Below are 17,521 nucleotides of genomic sequence, written 5' to 3'. Positions count from 1 at the left end.
ATGGTGTGTTAAGTGGTGATAGTTACTAAGCACAAAAAATAATTCTCTACTATACTGAGTGGATCCATTTATACAAGATGCTGGATTCTGAAAGGGAATTATGCTTTCTAACCAAAATATATCTCTGAAAGAGAAATAGCTAAACTTTACTGAGTCTAAAAGAGTGAGAAGGCAACTTCTGAAATTGACCCACAAAAAAAAAAAGAGGAAGAAGGAAAGAAGGAAAAAAAAACTGTTACCATAAGTCCTGAGCAGATTGTTACTTCCTTTCTTGGATGGCTAGTCAACTAGTTATTCAACTATATGACATAGTCATTAAATCTTGCTAGCTCCATTCTATTCTTCACCTGAAAGCTTTGCATTTCTCCAATAGTCAGGCACTTCAGGAAACTATATGTGTTGAACATCTGCTGTTTATGGGAAGGCAGAGTCATAGATTCTTAAGAGTTGTAAGGGGCCTTGAGGGTCATCTAATCCTGGAGGCCCTCTCTCCAACCTCTCTCATAAGTGGTCATCCACATAAAGACCTCTAGAGGGGAGACAAATCACAACCTCCTGAGACAGCTTCTCCTAGAAACGTTGTAGAAGGGAGTTCTTTGTACAGACAAGTTTGAACAGATGACCTCCAAAGTCCTTTCTAACTCTGACTCTCTATAATTCTGGATAGCTCTAATAGATAGGAAGATTTTTTTTCTATGAAACCTAAATAGACCTCTCTGTAACTTGGTTCTAATTCCTTGGTCCTAATGCTGCCTTCTGAGGATAGCAAAACTATCAGAATTCCTTTTCCATAAAAACAACCTTTCAAATAAGTATAGAAAACATCACAGTCTCTCCTCCACCCTCTCAACTGTTTCCCTTTCTCTGCTCCCTACCCCTTCCCATCTCCAGGCTTACTTCAAAAGCTCCTGTTATAAATCTTTCTAGTTCTCTTCCTCATTCTATTACCCTTTTCTAGAAGGGCTCTGACTTGTCCATGTCTTTCCTAAAATATGATCCCTGTAACTGAACATAGGAATTCAGATGTGTTCTGACTAGTATGGTTGGGCTATAATCACCCACTTTGGGACATGATAGTTCTAAAATTGAATTAAAATTGAATTAGCTTTTTTGACTTCCATGTCATCCTTTTAACTCATATTGAACATGCTTATTGTACTGGGCCTTGTGATAAAATGAAATAGAAATAGCATGAATAGTTTCTTTACGTATACAAATTTATAATGTAATGGGAGAGGGAGGACCAGCACACATGGAAAATATATTTAAAAAAACTGAGAACACACAGTCAAATGAAATTCACATTGTAGCTTTTCATGGTCATATAAGTAAATGTCAGAGGCTGGAAGTGAATAGAGAAATGGAAGCCAGGATGGGCTAATCAGAGAAACCTTTAGGTAGGAGATGAATTTTAATAATATTATTAGAGGGTAAGAATGTGTTTCAGGGAAGGGATTTTCAAATGAGAAGAATGGCACATTGAGAGGCTGAGAGAAAGAAATGAGCAAGGCATTTACAGAAGAGTGAAATCATTACATTACCTCCACTTCCTCATCCTTTAATTTAGTTGTTTTGACCTTAAATGATTTTATGGAATGATCTATATCCCATGTCCATGTGCCTTGAATAATTCTGATCTGGTGTTAAATATAGGCATATTTCCCTAATCATATTATTGATTTCATGAAAACTTGCTAGGTGAAACAACCTTAGAGAGGCAGTTAATTCCTAGGATTAGAGCTGCTGACCTGAGTAGCTGTTGCTGAGAGAGGGAATGCATAGGGCGGTATGTGGGAGGCCAGAGCTAGAGTTCACTTGATATGGTATCACCCAAATACATTCCATTAGAGTTGTGGAGTATGTCTACTATTAATGACTACATTGTGCAGAGATAATGTTGGGCTAATACTGTGTACTGTACTATTATATTTAGGTGAGTGGTACTTGAAGATGCAGAAAATCTTTAACCTTCAAATTGATTTTGTTAAATGGTTGCTTAGACTTCTGCAATAATAATAGCAACAACTGACATTTATAAAACACATTCATTTTAGAAGTATTCACAAAAGAAAAAAAAGCCCTGAGAAATACATAGTACAAGAACCATCCCCATTTGGCAGAAAAGTAAATTTTATGTAGCTCGCTCATGATCTCACAAATGGCAAATCTAAGGGGCAGAATTCAAATCCAAGTCTCTTGACTCCAAGTCCAAGGGCAAATTAACTTTAACATGCTTCATCTGGGGGCTGAAAGCAGTTCATGGATTTTATAATTTAACTGAGTTCTTAAAACTAATAATTTGCCCACAAGGAATGAGCAAACCAAGGCTCACAGGCCATCCATGACCAGGAGCTAAGAATAGTGTTTACTTTTTAAAATAAAGTTGTAAACTTAATTGTACTTTATTTGCATTTAAAGTTACTTCATTGTAAAATTGTACCACTTTATTTAAAAATATAAAAATCATTCTTAGCTCTTGGGTCCTACAAAAACAGGTGATGAGCCGGATTTGGCCTGTAAAGCATAGTTTACTGACCCCTGATTTATATAGCTAATGTTTAGAATTTGTTGTAGCATATAATTTTAGTTGATTTGTATGAGCACATAGTATATATGTATAACTAACTAAGAGAAATTTTTTTTTGGTATGTGGATTATTGAGTTCCTGCACGTACTGGTAAGCACACTCTTACCCATGCAGATTTATATGATTTAAATTCTAATCAATTCAACAAACATTCAGTAAGCAAAAAACATGTTCAAGGTACCTTGTTAGGTATTGGGAACAAAAACATGAGAATATGACTGTCCCTGCCCTCAAGGAACTTATAATTGTTGTCATTGTCTTTTTCTAATAACAATATTCACACTAGTAATAACAATAATAACATCAGCATTTATATACTGATTTAAGTTTTTATAAAGCACCTCACCTCTTTTGATCTTTACAGTAACTCTTTAATTCTAAAAATATTATTCTCATTTATAGCTGAAGCTCATAGTGTTTACCTGACTTGCCCATGGTCATACACTTCATTAATGCCAGAGGTAAAATTTAAATCCAGATACTTCCTGATTCTAGCATCTACATGAAGAGTCTTACTCAAGATTAAATCAGTTGCCTGTGAAATTAGAAGAGCAGAGAATGGAATTGATAGATGACTTTTAAAGTACAGGTTTTATATTTGATATAGCTTGGAGAGTATTGAAGATTTCTCAGGAAGAGAATATTCCAATGGAGTTAGTTTTTATTAGCAGATTTTTTTAAATTTTTTTTTTTGCTTAGGCAGTTGGGGTTAACTGACTTGCCCAAGGTCACACAGCTAGTAAGTGTCAACTGTTTGGTCTGAGTCTGGATTTGAAATCAGGTCCTCCTGACTTTGGGGCCAGTGCTCAATCTGCTGGGTCACCTAGCTGCCCCTATTAGCAGTTTTTGAATGAGGCAAGACTATATGTTTCAGAAGGTTAGTTGGGACACCTACACTCATACACATGTGAAATGATTGGGGTCTATATGTACTGTACCAAAATATTGGTTACAGAAATGAATAAAAAATGATCACATCTGTGAGGGGATACAGATAAATTTACAAAACTTAAATTATGATTTAAGGGGAAAAGGATTGAGAAGGGAAGAGAGAATTGTCAGTCACTCCAAGATGGTGAACTCATTGTAGAACAGGGCGCTGGTTCCATGCCTTTTGTATAGATGTTGTACCTCCTATGCCTGGAATGTACTCACTCCTCTGAATTTCAAAATCTGAAAATACTATGATTCTGAGATGCTGTGGATGATAATTGAGGATCTGAGAACAAAAATACCTTTTTCAGTGTTGATCTGAAAAAAAAATAGAGAAAAACAACTGCTTTCTTACCTAATTTTTCCAAAAATGTAACTAAATTGAATGACCTTTTCTTTTAACTTATTCCTTTTTCATTTCTTCTTGCTACCAGCAAATTCTGAGGGTAAATCTCTAAGTTGTTAATCTAAGCACTCTGACTTGTTTTACTTTTTACCTACTATCCTATTTTCTATATAATTTCATTATTTTGTCCTCTTTTCCTTCCCATTTGACCTTGTCTTATAACTAAATTTCAAAAAGAAAAAGAAAAAAGAAATTCCATAAAAAAATAAGAAGATTCACTTTGTCATATAACATATGCAATTTCACAATTCCAAATCCACCTCGAAAAGGAAGAGAAGTAAATTTCTGATGTTGCTGTTTCATTTCATTTTTTCCCATTTACATTATTATAAACATTGTATATATTTATTTCCTGATTCTACTTAATTCATTCAATGTTCATCAGTCCCTAGAAGTCTTCCATATTTCTCTGAAATCTTCATCTTTGTCAATTCTTATGGTATACTAATGTTCTTTTACATTCAAATCACATAGTTTCTATGACTGTTCCTCAGTTGATGGGTACTACTTTGTTTCCTCCTATTTGCTTCCGCAATAAATGCTGCAATGACTATTTTGGTATATGTTGAGTCTTTTTTTCTTTTTTATTCTAACTTAGATCTCCTTTGGATATATGTCTAGTGATAGGTTCTCTTGTCCAAAGGATATAACATATTTTACCCACTCCTACCCCCCTTTTTAAAGCATAATTCTAAAATTGCTTTCCAAAATAGACTAATTCATAGCATCTTCAAAAGCATGTTAATATATTTGTCTTCCTGTAGCTCTGGAGGTATATTTTGTAAAGTTTGTTTAAGAAACAAACTAATGCCAAATTTAGAAAGCGTTACAAAGAATAGTTAGGGGAAAGAAAAAAAAAAGAAAATATTCCCTTATCACCAGAATTCCCCACTAGGAAATGGATTACAAGATTCCTAAATCCATTTTTATGGCTATAAGAATTTGCTGGTCAGTCAGTGAGTACATACTAATGATCAGAGTCACTAACCATACTGTCTCTGGTTTATGTTAAAAAAAAAAAGCTATCAAACAAAGAAAAGAGATTCTAAAAAGAGGAGACAGTACCTGGTAAGCCAGGAATTTTTCTTACTTTTATATGATATTTCATTTCAGTAGCTGGGTATATATGTTGATAGTATTTACTAGCATGAGAATAGCATTACCATATATATTCCATGTTTTCACATTCATTTAATTACTTTCCTCATCTCAGCTAGAAAATCAAGTTTGCACTGCATCACCCATGCATTCTCTCCCTCCAAATCCCTTTGAAACTGTAACCTAAGCTGCCAACAGAGGCTCCTAAGTGTATTTTATAATATTGGTTTCATAACTGGAGAATACAGCCCATCTAGAAATCAGGGACTCTAAATCAACTGGTGGTGGAGTGGGGCAGGGGTCATTTACTCCTTCGGCAACATGGTAAATCCCTTCTTAGAGTAAAAATTTGGAAAGCATAAAATAAAATACATGGGATTACAAAGAAACCCAATTACATTGAAATACCTTTATCGAAAAATATATATTTTTAAATTTCATGAACCTCAGGTTAAGAAACCACACTAGATTGAAATATGGAAGTAAAGCTTAGATTATTCCCCTTTTCTTCAAAAAAAAGTTATATGTTTGGAGCTCCTTTTCAGGTACAATGTAATGGATTTTGTCTAAAGATTAATTCAAAGTAACAGCAAGATTGTCAATGTCAAGATGAAAGAATGACTCAGCTATCCTTCCTTTGCAGTCACCAAAAAGTCCTTCTCCCCAATTTTTCTAATCCCTATTTTCACATCATTTTCCCTGGCTGTCATTATGGAGCTTGACTGGCAGTGAATTTGGTATCAGGCTTGGCCAAAAAATCACAATTTCCATACAATTTCCACATCTTAGAGATAAAGAACAGCAATGGTTAAAAGGAATTGCAGTGGATAATGTGTTGAATCCCTTTTTAATGGGCTTAATACAATGTAGTACTTTGATAAGAAAGTAAAATGGAGAGTCACTACTATACTGTAAGTGCTCTGCTGCAACATGAGAATCATAGATGGAATGACTCAGCCAGAATCTCCAACTTTGAGAAAACAATTCAGCTTCTGGCACCTTTTCTTACCAATGTTTACTAAGGGGGACAGGAGTTGTATGTATTGTTCTGTCAACCTGCCTCAGGACAGTATCATTGATTCCTTGAAAGGGAAGGCCTGACACATAGCTCTGTGTCACCTAAGCTCTCCCACACTTTTCCTCTTGGGAATCCTTTTGGTTACTGACAATTAAAGCATTTTCACAAACCATTTGTTAAATTCCTGCACAGGGCAAGAGCCATAGACTATATGTAAATAATCATAATACAAGAGAGAAGGTGATAAATGGCAAAGGCAAGACCCAGACTCAGACCCGGTGAAGGAGGCGCTTAAGAAAATTAACAGAAGGAGAGATGGCTTTCTGCTGGGGACAAGGAAGGGGAGAATGTATCAAACAAAGAAGGCTGTCCAAAGCAGGAGCTCCTGAAGTGGACCTTGAAGGAAGGGGAGAGTATCTAATAGATCTGAGATTTGGAGGGTACTGATTCTAGGTGTGAGGTAGTAAATAATGGAATTAACTAGAAGTTAGGAAGACAGAGTTCAAATCCCACCTCAGACACTAGCTAGCTGTGTGACCCTAAGCAAGTTGCTTAACCATTCTGTGCTTCAGGTTCCTCATCTATAAAATGAGGAAGAATATACTAAGTGGCCATTATGGATATTTCTGTCTCTGAATCTATGATCTGCATGAAAGTTTCAAAATGAATGAGAACTTGATAACATCAGGGAATAACAAGTATTACAAATGGATGGAACCTTGAATAGGTTCAGCTTACTGAAGTCATCTCCCCCTCCTCAAAATTCTTATATTTCTTTGGGCCTCCCTTTTGTCCTTTTCACATATTCCTATTTGTCGTAGTTATTTATGTGTGTTACTTATCCCATATCATAGAAATGGTCTTCTTTCATCTCTGTGTGAGGTAGTGAGGTATAATGGAAAGAGCACTGGATTTTGGAACCTGTGTACCCTTCACTTCTCTGGACATCTGTTTTCTCCTTAGTAAATTGAGGGTCTTGAATTAATTCTAAATCTTCCTAAATCTATAGTTTATTTTCCTTAGTTCCTTACATGGAGGAGATATTTTTAAAAGTGTTTATTGAATTGAATTCAATGGAAATTTAATCTAGCTACAATGTGATCCAATGGTATGGGCTCCAAAGACCCCATTAAAATGGTCTTCCAACATATAGCAGACCACTGATGAGACAATGTGGAGTAGTGAATAGAGCACTGGACTTACTTATAGTCAAGAAAACTTGAGTTCAAATTTGGTCTTAGATACTTACTAGCTGTGTCACCCTGAGCAAGTCACTTAACCTGTTTCCTTCAATTTCCTCACCTGTAAAATGGGCATAATAATAGCACCTACCTCCCAAATTTGTTGTGAAGAGCAAGTGAGATAATTGTAAAGTTCTTAGCTTAGTCTCTGGCACAGAGTAAGTGCTATTAAATGTTAGCTATTATTATTATTATGGTTAATCTATGATCCTATGATCGTTGAGTTCAGATTCCTTGTCCTCTTAGTTATTTGTAGGATGTGGTAAATTGGACCATTATTTGAGGCTGAGACCCTGAACGTTGGTTCAGAAAGTCAACCATTGGAGGAAGATTTTGGTTATGGGCAGAGATAAAACCCATGGAAGAAGAAGAAGAAAGAAGAAGAAGAAGAAGAAGAAGAAGAAGAAGAAGAAGAAGAGAAGAAGAAGAAGAAGAAGAAGAAGAAGAAGAAGAAGAAGAAGATTCCTATGCATGAAATTAGCTGGTGACCTTCCCCATCATGAGGAAAGCAAAACAGTTGAGATGTTGTCCTCCTTTTATGTGCCTACTTTTCTGGCTGCATTTTTCCATTTTTTAAAATTTAAGCATATATCTGTCACATATCCTTTTCTTTCTAGTAACTTGGTCGCCAGTCTAGTTCAGTCCCCCAACCCATTTGCTTGGAATATTGTAATAACATCCTAATTGGTCTCTCTGCCTCCAGTTTTCCCTCTCCATTCCATCTTCCACAAATCTTCTAGAATAATCCTTTGACTGTGGTCTAACCATGGCAGTCCCCCATCAAAAAACAATGTTAGCTTCCTATTTTCTCTAAGATAAACTCCTGAGCCTTACCCTCATGGCCTTTTACGATCTGGCTCCAACCTACTTCCCAATTAAATTTCACATTAAACCATTTTCTACACTCTATATTATAGACAAGCTGGACCACTAACTCTTTGGTGAACTCAATATTGCATCTTCCATGTCAGTACACAGCTGTCTCCATGCCTGGAATGCATTCCTTCCTCATTTCTGTTTTTCAGATTCTTATCATACCTCAAGGGTCAGCTTAGTTGCCTCCTCTTCCATGTCACATTTCTTGATCCCTCCAACTGTTAATGCTTTCACTCCTCAAACACTGTCTCATCTTTTCTTTGTCATCCTCCCCACTGGTTCCTTCATATATACAGGTTATCCTCAACTTTAATGAGGGTTATGTTCCTAGAAAATGGTTGAAAATCAAAAATTCAAATGTTGATACATTGAACCTAAGAGAAATAAGAGGTTAGTAGATTCCTGCAACCAGCAAAATCTTTTGCTAGAGATTGTTGAAAATATACTTTTCTGCATACAAATCTTTATAACAAAACATTAATTCTGATTATATGCACTTTGCTGGATGGAGAGGGGCAGGGGCAGTAGTACCAGAAGAGCCCTGATGTAAAAAAGGGAAAGGAGCAACCTACCATCTCTAATATCACTTTCCTCTCTGTGGCCGAACTGCTGCCCATTCTTCTCCCCCACAAAAAGTGTATGCCTTGAGGTGAGTCCGCAGCTTCCTGTGGGAGCTCAGAATTCCACCAGGGCAGACCACTGGGTGACAGAATGCTTGTTCAGTGTGAGAGGGTGGCACGAGTGTTGAAGATTGACTCTGCTTATGTACACATTCTTCCAATGGAATGGATGCTCCTTGAGTGCTGGACACTTTCATTTTCTTATCTACAATGCCTTTCACATATGAGTTGCTTAATAAATGTTTGCTGACTTCAATTGAATTAAAGGCTGCTCTTGTTTATTGTATGTAATATAATTTCAAATCTATAAAAATGTCAAGGTACGGATCCATAGAGTCAGCTCTGTATGTCCTACATCTTTGTACTTTGGCTTATCCTAAGCCTCAAATAATTTACTTGGTCTCCAATTGGCATTCTTAAAAATACGGATTTTTATCATGTAGGAAGACAGTTCAGAATCACCTCAACGAGCACCATAACTAAAGGAGAAGAGGCAATAGGTTAGTTTTAGCCCTTGAATCATAATCAGAATTGCTATATGAAAGGGAATTAATTGGAAATCTGACCAATAGGTAAGGAATGGGGTAAGCTAGGGCACTCACACTTTCTTAATAGTCAGAATTCTGGGAATAATTTTTGAATGACAATTTGATGAGCTCTCTCATTGGAAATGAAAATTCTCTTGGGATTAAGATTTCCCAAATTGACTTGTATGGTTGCCCATCTTTCTTCTAGCACATCTTGCACCTAACCCCACTCATTGCACTCTCAAATGTTGGTCTGCAAAGTTTAAACATCGTTGACACCTTGGAAGAACAACACACTATATACTGTCTGTGCTGCATCTTCTTTGTCAAGTTGGAAGGAAAAGGGAGAACCACCACGATACAGTGACAAACTGTCACTGATATTCTTGAATTTCACAAACTGCTTGCACAACTTTGGAGGGAAATGGAAAATCAAGGGCCATTTTTAGAATCCTTTTTTAAAAAAGTTTTCTAAGTGAAGTCATGTACTAGAGATGGGGACAAAAGAAGACTGGATTTAGACTTAGGGTCAAAAGAACTAGTTTTAGTCTCATTTCCATCACTTATTAGCTGTGTGACCATAGAAGTGTCACTTAACCTCTCTGATTCTTAGTTTTATTATTTCATCTTGCCACTTCTGCTTATCCTCGTGACCTTACACAAGTCTCTTACACACCCTGGGTCTCAGTTTTCTCATCTCTAAAATTGGCTTTTCTGTGGTCCCTTCCAGCTCTAGATCTATGACAATCTGATTCTCTGATTCTATTATTTTATGTACATAAAAATAGTTTTGTACTATCTACCAAAGAGAGCTATTGTGAGAAATGTTTTCAAAAGGCTGAAATGCCATATAAGTAATTTACGTGGAGCTGATAAATAGAGAAAGGATGAGGCTATAGAAAGTGGGAGAGGGAGTGGTTGGGAAGCATTATCAGAATACGTGGGGATTTGCCAGATTCCTCAAATGGGCATGCTGTCAAGTACCTGGCAGTGCTACCCAAGAGTGCCACTTCTGTGAATATCCAGCTGTTTTCCTCTCCTCTGGCAGAGTGAGGGAGCTGGGTTTCTAGGGATTCATGTGTGACCTGAGACTGTCCTCCAGATGTCTGACTCTGTCCTCTACAACATAAATAATGCAGAAACAAACATGAAAACAATAACCTTCCTTTGTCCCCCTTGACACTTTCCTGGATAGCACTGTGATACACTTCAAAGAAAAGAGACCAAACATGCAGAGGAAGGATTATCAGCTCCAACCAGCAGAGCCAGAAGCCTGTTAGCACACTGTGCCACACAGTGTCATTCTACATGTCTGCTCCTCCCCTTCATTTTTGCTTTTCCTTTTGCTTTCTCAAGCTTTTCAAATGGGGTTGGTAATCACAATCATGTGACCCTTGTGTTATATCTCCCACTGAAAGCCCCAGGAATCTCTGAAAACAGACCAACCCTTCTCTTCATGAATAGGCTCTGGGGTTAGCTGGAAAGTGAAATCTTTTCTCCTTAGTCTATAGCTTGTGGAACTAAGCAAATTCAGCTATTGAATCCAGACAGAATATGGGGCCCTTCAGGTGATGCTCAAGCACGTGAGTTGATGTAGAGGTCTGACGAGAATGGCCAAAAAACAACTGATAGAATCTCCTGCTCCCATGATAACCCCGTAGTTATAGTAAAATAAGTGGGGGGGGGAGGAGAAAGGGGCCACCAAGGGAACTGTCACAGTTGACTGTTACGAATCAAGTCAACAAACTTTTTTTAAGCACTCCCTATGTGTCAGGCACTGTACTAATAGTGTATACATGTAAACATAAAGACAGTTTAAGAATAATAACAGCTAAGGGCAGTTAGGTAGCACAGTGGATGGATCACTGGCCCTGAAGTCAGGAGGACCTGAGTTCAAATTCGGCCTCAGACCAAACACTTGATACTTAACAGCTGTGTGACCCTGGGCAAGTCATTTAACCAGAATTGCCTAAAACTTACAAAAAAAAAAAAAAGAAGAACAGCTAGGATGCAACTTTAGAGATTGCACAATAGACTCGAATTGCCTTATTTGATTAGGAAATTTAGTGTTTGGTGGCAGATTTTGCAATTACCTTTATTTTTTTATTTTACCCCCAATAAAGAAACTGAGGCTTAAAGAAAAACTGTGACTGCCCCAAGTCAAACAGCTAGCATGCTGCATTGTCTTATACTGGAACTCAAATCTGACTCTGAGTCAAGTGCTTTTTTTTCTCCCACAACACAGCTATCTTCCACAAGGGAATCATAAAGGTATCTAAATTAAAAACATTTTTAAAAATACAGCCATTTAGGTGCATGGTACGATAAGAAATAGCACTTAGACCTCTCTTCTCACATAAAAGATGTCTGTTTTTTTCTTTGAAATATAACAGGGAGAAAATACTAGTATGGTATGTGGCAGTCACCCAAAAAAGCTTTTAATGTTACTAGAGTATTTTTTGGACAAATAAATAATTAACAACTTTAATTTATTAAAGAATGAATATGAAATATTCTGCCACAACCACTACTGCCTCCCCACCTCCACCCTTACCTTTCATGGATGGAGGTCAAATGAAGGGGAAGCTGAATGAATGGGTAAAAGTATCAAGGAGTTAGTCAATCAGAGGATTCTTAGACTTTCAGAATAGCTCCCCAATAGTCACTGTATGATTGGGGCAGGAGGAAATTCCAGTTGGAATAATGAGTTAACCCTTCTCAAGGCTTACCATATAAAGAGACAAACATAAATTCATCCCTTCTCTGTAGTTGTTTGGGATCTAAATTTCTCAACTCATTACAACTTCTAACTTGATTACTAACAATAAGGGCCAAATTTAGCTATTGAATCTTACATTGTTTTTATGTTTGGTTCCATATTGGAGATGGAAGAGAGAGAGAGAGAGAGAGAGAGAGAGAGAGAGAGAGAGAGAGAGAGAGAGAGAGAGAGATTAAAAGATGGATTTTTAAGGTATTTCTACCACTTGTCAAAGTAAATCATCTGTCAATACTTCTGACCAAAAAACAAAACAAAACATTCAAAAAACACTTTTCCAATAAGTAGATCTGTAATAGGAAGCTAAGAAAAAAGCACCACTTGCAATCATCCCATTTTCAACTACTTGAGTTCGAATGACAGCTTAGGTTCATCTTTGTACATTTCTCATGTCTTGTGTTTAAGACATGATAATTCTCTCAGGTGCTCCAATAAGTCTCACCTATAGGTGAGGCAACCATTAACTGTGCTGTAATAGGCAGCTTCATTGAAAGACCATCCATCTTTGGACTGCCAGGACCATGTTTATAAAAGTTCCCTTTTATTAAATTTAACAAGAGCTTTTTCCTTTAGCCAAATGTCATATTCCATGGGTATGTTAAAATATAAAAGTCTGGGTGTCCACATACCAACCATCCTTTACTAGCCAACTACTTTTTGACCACTGCCCCCTCCCACTGGAATTTGTCCATGGGAGAAGGAGCTATGTATAAAGGGTGAAGGAAGTCAGTGACCTTTCCAGTTTCCCACTTCATAATAGCTTCCCTGGAGACAAAAGAGAGATCAAGTTCTCACTCTGAATAGTAGGAACTCTTTCTCCTCTCCTTGCTACCTCATTCTCTCTCTTCTTTAGTCAAAACCCAAGGGGCAGTATTGAGACTCTGGCTTTGTTTTGGGTCCACTTCAAAGGCACTCCGTTCCTAAGGGAATGTGTATAAAGGGTTTTCTGAAAAGCACCTTATAAAAGTGGTCTTTAGTGGCAATAGTAATGGCCCAAAAAAGAAAGAGCCTACAGTGTTTAATTCTCAGAACGAGCCTGGCATTGACTTGACATTGATAGATGCAAATGGGGACGTTTTCTGGCCATGGAGATACCACCTGGCTTGAAGCAGCTTTGATCAAGGTCCAAGTGTGAAACAGAAATTTCTGTCTGAACTAACTGGTAAGACAAAGGCGTACACACAGAAATACAAGAGTATGATTTCTCCTGAGAGAGTCTTTGGTCCTTTTAGAATCCAAGGGGTAGAAGAACAAAAAGATACAACACACACACACACACACACACACACACACACACACACATGCATGCATACACATATATACATATGTGTTATATAATATGATTTATGTATTATATGTGTATGTATATGCATACACATATTATATATGTATATAGGTGTAGGTACACATACACATACATATACACATATATACCTGTGTGTATATGTAGATATGTGTGTATATATAGATATATACACTCCCATAAGGGAGGGGGTAAGACTGGTGCTTCTTTACTATTCTGACTTTTCTTCTCTCTCCTTGCTTGAGAGCAATTTAACTAGATAATGAACACCTAATATGTGCAGAACATTATAATAGATGCTAGGTGAGGTAGGGAGATAGATCAGACTAGTTCTCCAAGAGCTTATAATCTATTGGAGGAATATTACATATACTAATAACTACAATGTGAAATAGGAGTATATAAGATAGATATTATAGAGCTATGAGAAATCTGGAAGACAGGAGAGGTTATTTTTGATGTAGAATTCAGAAATGGCCTTAGATTTGTAGTAAGGAGAATGTAGATTCAACCCTGACTGCAAATTATTACCTGGGGGATCCTGGGCAAATTACTTAACCCCTCTGGGTCTCCATTTTCTTAACTACCTCTAAAATGAGAGGATTGGACAAAATTACCTCTAAGGTCTCTTCAGCTTTTAAGTCATGAATCCAAGACTTCATGTAGGAGCTGGCATTTGAGTTGGATCATGAAAGAAGAATACATTTGCAAAAGACAAAAATGGTAAAGGGAAGAGGGAACTCCATGTATAGAGTACATCATGTATAAAGGTACAGTACAGTAGTAGCACTCTAAGAGAGACTAAAGTTGTTCTCTGAATTCTGTGTCCAAATTCTTCCCATTGTTCCACTTAAGCCAATGACATTTTCATGACAACAGTGCTTTTAAGGATGGCCAGTACATGGAGTTACACAATGGCATAAAACTCATATAGAAAGGATAACCAGCAAACCATTCATAAGCATCCCAGCAGGCTGCTTAGAAAACCACATATTAACATTAACTATATGTATCCTTATATTGTATCTTGATTTATTTTGTTAAACATTTCTGTAAACATTACAAACTGTAAACATTTACATTTTATCTAGTTCTAGCTTCACTTGGGAGTATTGGGCAGGGTGGCTACATTTTGGCAGCTTGGGACTAGTAGGTGACATCCATACTTTCTAGTCAGTATAAAGAATGTCAAAGATATATGAAAGATAACTCCCATTAGCCTCTATACAGTAATTATTTTGTTATTGTTGTTCAGTCACTTCAGTTGTGACCAACTCTTTGCAATCCCATTTGGGGTTTTCTTGGCAAAGATACTAAAGGGGTTTGCCATTTCCTTCTCTAGCTTACTTTACAGATGAGGAAACTGAGGCACACAGGGTTAAGTGACTTACCTAGGAAGCTAAGAAGTATCTGAGGTCCCATTTGAATTCGGGCCCTGCACTCTATCCACTGCATCGCCTAGCTACCCCATAAAGTAAGTGCTTAGTCTCAGTGCTAACTTGTTAAAGCATACTGATTTCGAGTGTAGGTGAATGTTTTGAAAACTGGAAGTTTGGTTGCATAATTAAAAGAAACTCCAGCTGTTATCTGTGAATTACTTGAGACAGCTTCTTGAAACCAAAATATATTTTTAATATTGAGCGTATTGTTTTCTTATTCTGTTTGGAAATTTCAGACTTCTATAGATCTTCAGAAAAGGAGAGAATAGAAAGTTGGCTTGCTCAACCCTGTGAATGAATAAGAAAAGGATCAAGATATTACTTTAAAGATACCAGTCTGCTCAGTGAAAACAGAAAACTTTGATCCCATTCTAGTGTCTTGGAGGAGGCAAGTGTGAGAAGGAAAAGAAAGAAGGAAATAAGTATTTGCCAAATGCCTACTATGTACAGAGCACTGTGCTAAAACTTTACAATTATCTTATTTGGTCCTCACAATAATCTTGGATGCAGGTGTTATTATTGCCCCAATTTTTTGGAGAAGGAAAGTTACACAGACAGCTTGGCCAGGGTCACACAGTAAGAGTATGGGGTCAGACTTGAACTCAAATCTTCCTGACTGCAGGCCCAGGATTCCATTCACTGTACACCTATTTGCTAATGAAAACAATGCAATATTCAACAGGTATGCTTAGGTGAAAGCATCTTCCAGAAATAATCTAATGCAAAAGTACATGCTCAGCTTTCCCTAATGAATGTGTACTCAGAGAAAATGCAACTCCCTCTTTCCATTGGAAGGATGGGAGGGTCTTTGGGTGTCTAATGTTGCATATGCTGTCAGGCAGGGCTCCTGGACTAGTGCTTTTGTTGAAGTATTTTTCATTATTAAAAGAGAATGGTCAATGGGAAGGAAGAGGGAAAGGATGAGAGAGAGAAGGGAAGGGAAGGGAAGGGAAGGGAAGGGAAGGAAGGGAAGGAAGGGAAGGGAAGGAAGAAGGAAGGGAAGGGAAGGGAAGGGAAGGGAAGGGAAGGGAAGGGAAGGAAGGAGAAGGGAAGAGAAAGAGAGGGAAGGGAAGGAGAAGGGAAGAGAAAGATAAAAGGAAAAAAGATAAGGGGAAGGGAAAAGAAGGGGAAAGGGGAATGGAAAGAGAAAGGGGAAGGGAAGAAGAGAGTTCACACTGAAAATTTTAGGTTCATCAGAACAACAACTGTGATCACTAAAATGAGTGTAATATCACCTTTCACACCTTCGGACAAACCCCTTAACATGTCGTGGTCTATGTTTGTGAAGAAAAGGTAAAGAATGACAGTAGCTCCCTAACCTGTGAAAACACACACACACACACACACACACACACACACACACACACACACACACACATACACACACATGCATGCATATATATACAGAATAGATGTGTTCTGTGTTCAATTTCTATGACAAATTTCCTGAAATGCCATAAATAAATTCTAATGTTAGTATCAGGACCACAGCAGGTCTGTGTGGGATGATTGTACATTTAGATGGAAAATGACTGGCATCTTTCATAATGAAGGATGGTCTAGACAGAATGCAGGGTGCTGTGTGCTGCTTATGGCTGTCAGTCTACATCTGTGTGCCAGCAGGCCTGGGTAAGCTAGCTTGCAGGTACCTGTGGCTCACTCTCTATGAGTCTATGCCCAGCTCACATATCAAAACCATAATAAAATAGATATTTAAGGGACCATAGGAAAGCCATAAGGTCTCTCTTCCCAGCAAGCTGATATTACCATGTTCCATGCTCTGCTCTGCAGAATTCAAAAGGAAGCTATGTGTTTAGATAACCAAAAAAAGTTGAATAGATAATCTGCCTCCCCTACAAAAGTATCTATGCCTCGTACTCTCAAATTCAGTTCCAGGGCAGCTGATTCTGGTCTGAGAGTACTGGACAGAGCTGAATCTTAGAGTACTGGACAGAGTGTTTTGGAATTATGTTAGTCTCCATTCAGTGTACTTCATACGAGGACACAGTCTTTCCTGAGTGTGATTGGAGAAACCAGCACTAACTGATTTTTCACCTTTGGGGTATCCCTGAAACCCTAAGAATGATTTAAAATGAGCTAGTCCTCTAGCTCAAGTCCATCTTAGGACTTAATTTCTCTAAGATCTTCCTAATAGTGTGGAAAGGGAATTTGGTCTGGAGTCAGAGAATCCAGCACTGCCATTTATTACTTACGTGTGCAATGGGGGACAAGTCACTAAACTTGTTTCCTCCAAATGATCTCTAAGTTCCTTTCCAACTCTAAATCATAAGTAACATGAGAGGCCATCTATTGTATCCTCCAAACATAGTACAGAACCTTGCATGTAGACAGTGATTAACAAAACCTAATTTAATTGAGAGCTAGTGATTAATAAATATTAGTTGAATTGGTCAGCTAGGTGACACAGTGGATATAGCACTGAGTCTAGAGTCACAAAAACTCACAGTCTGAGTTCAAATCTGGCCTCAGATACTTACTAGCTGTGTGACCCCGGACAAGTCACTTAACCCTGTTTACCTCAGTTTTCTCATCTGTAAAATGAGCTGGAGAAGGAAATGTCAAACCATTTCCAGTATCTTAGCCAGGAAAACCCCAAATGAGGTCAGGGAGAGTTGGACACAACTGAAAAACAAGTTGCATTGAATTGAGCTGAATAATAACATGTTGATCCATAGG

The sequence above is a fragment of the Phascolarctos cinereus genome, unplaced genomic scaffold, assembly GCF_003287225.1.
Source record: "Phascolarctos cinereus isolate Bilbo 61053 unplaced genomic scaffold, phaCin_HiC Scaffold_726;HRSCAF=1367, whole genome shotgun sequence".
NCBI lineage: Eukaryota > Metazoa > Chordata > Mammalia > Diprotodontia > Phascolarctidae > Phascolarctos > Phascolarctos cinereus.
Note: the sequence above shows the minus strand (reverse complement) of the source record.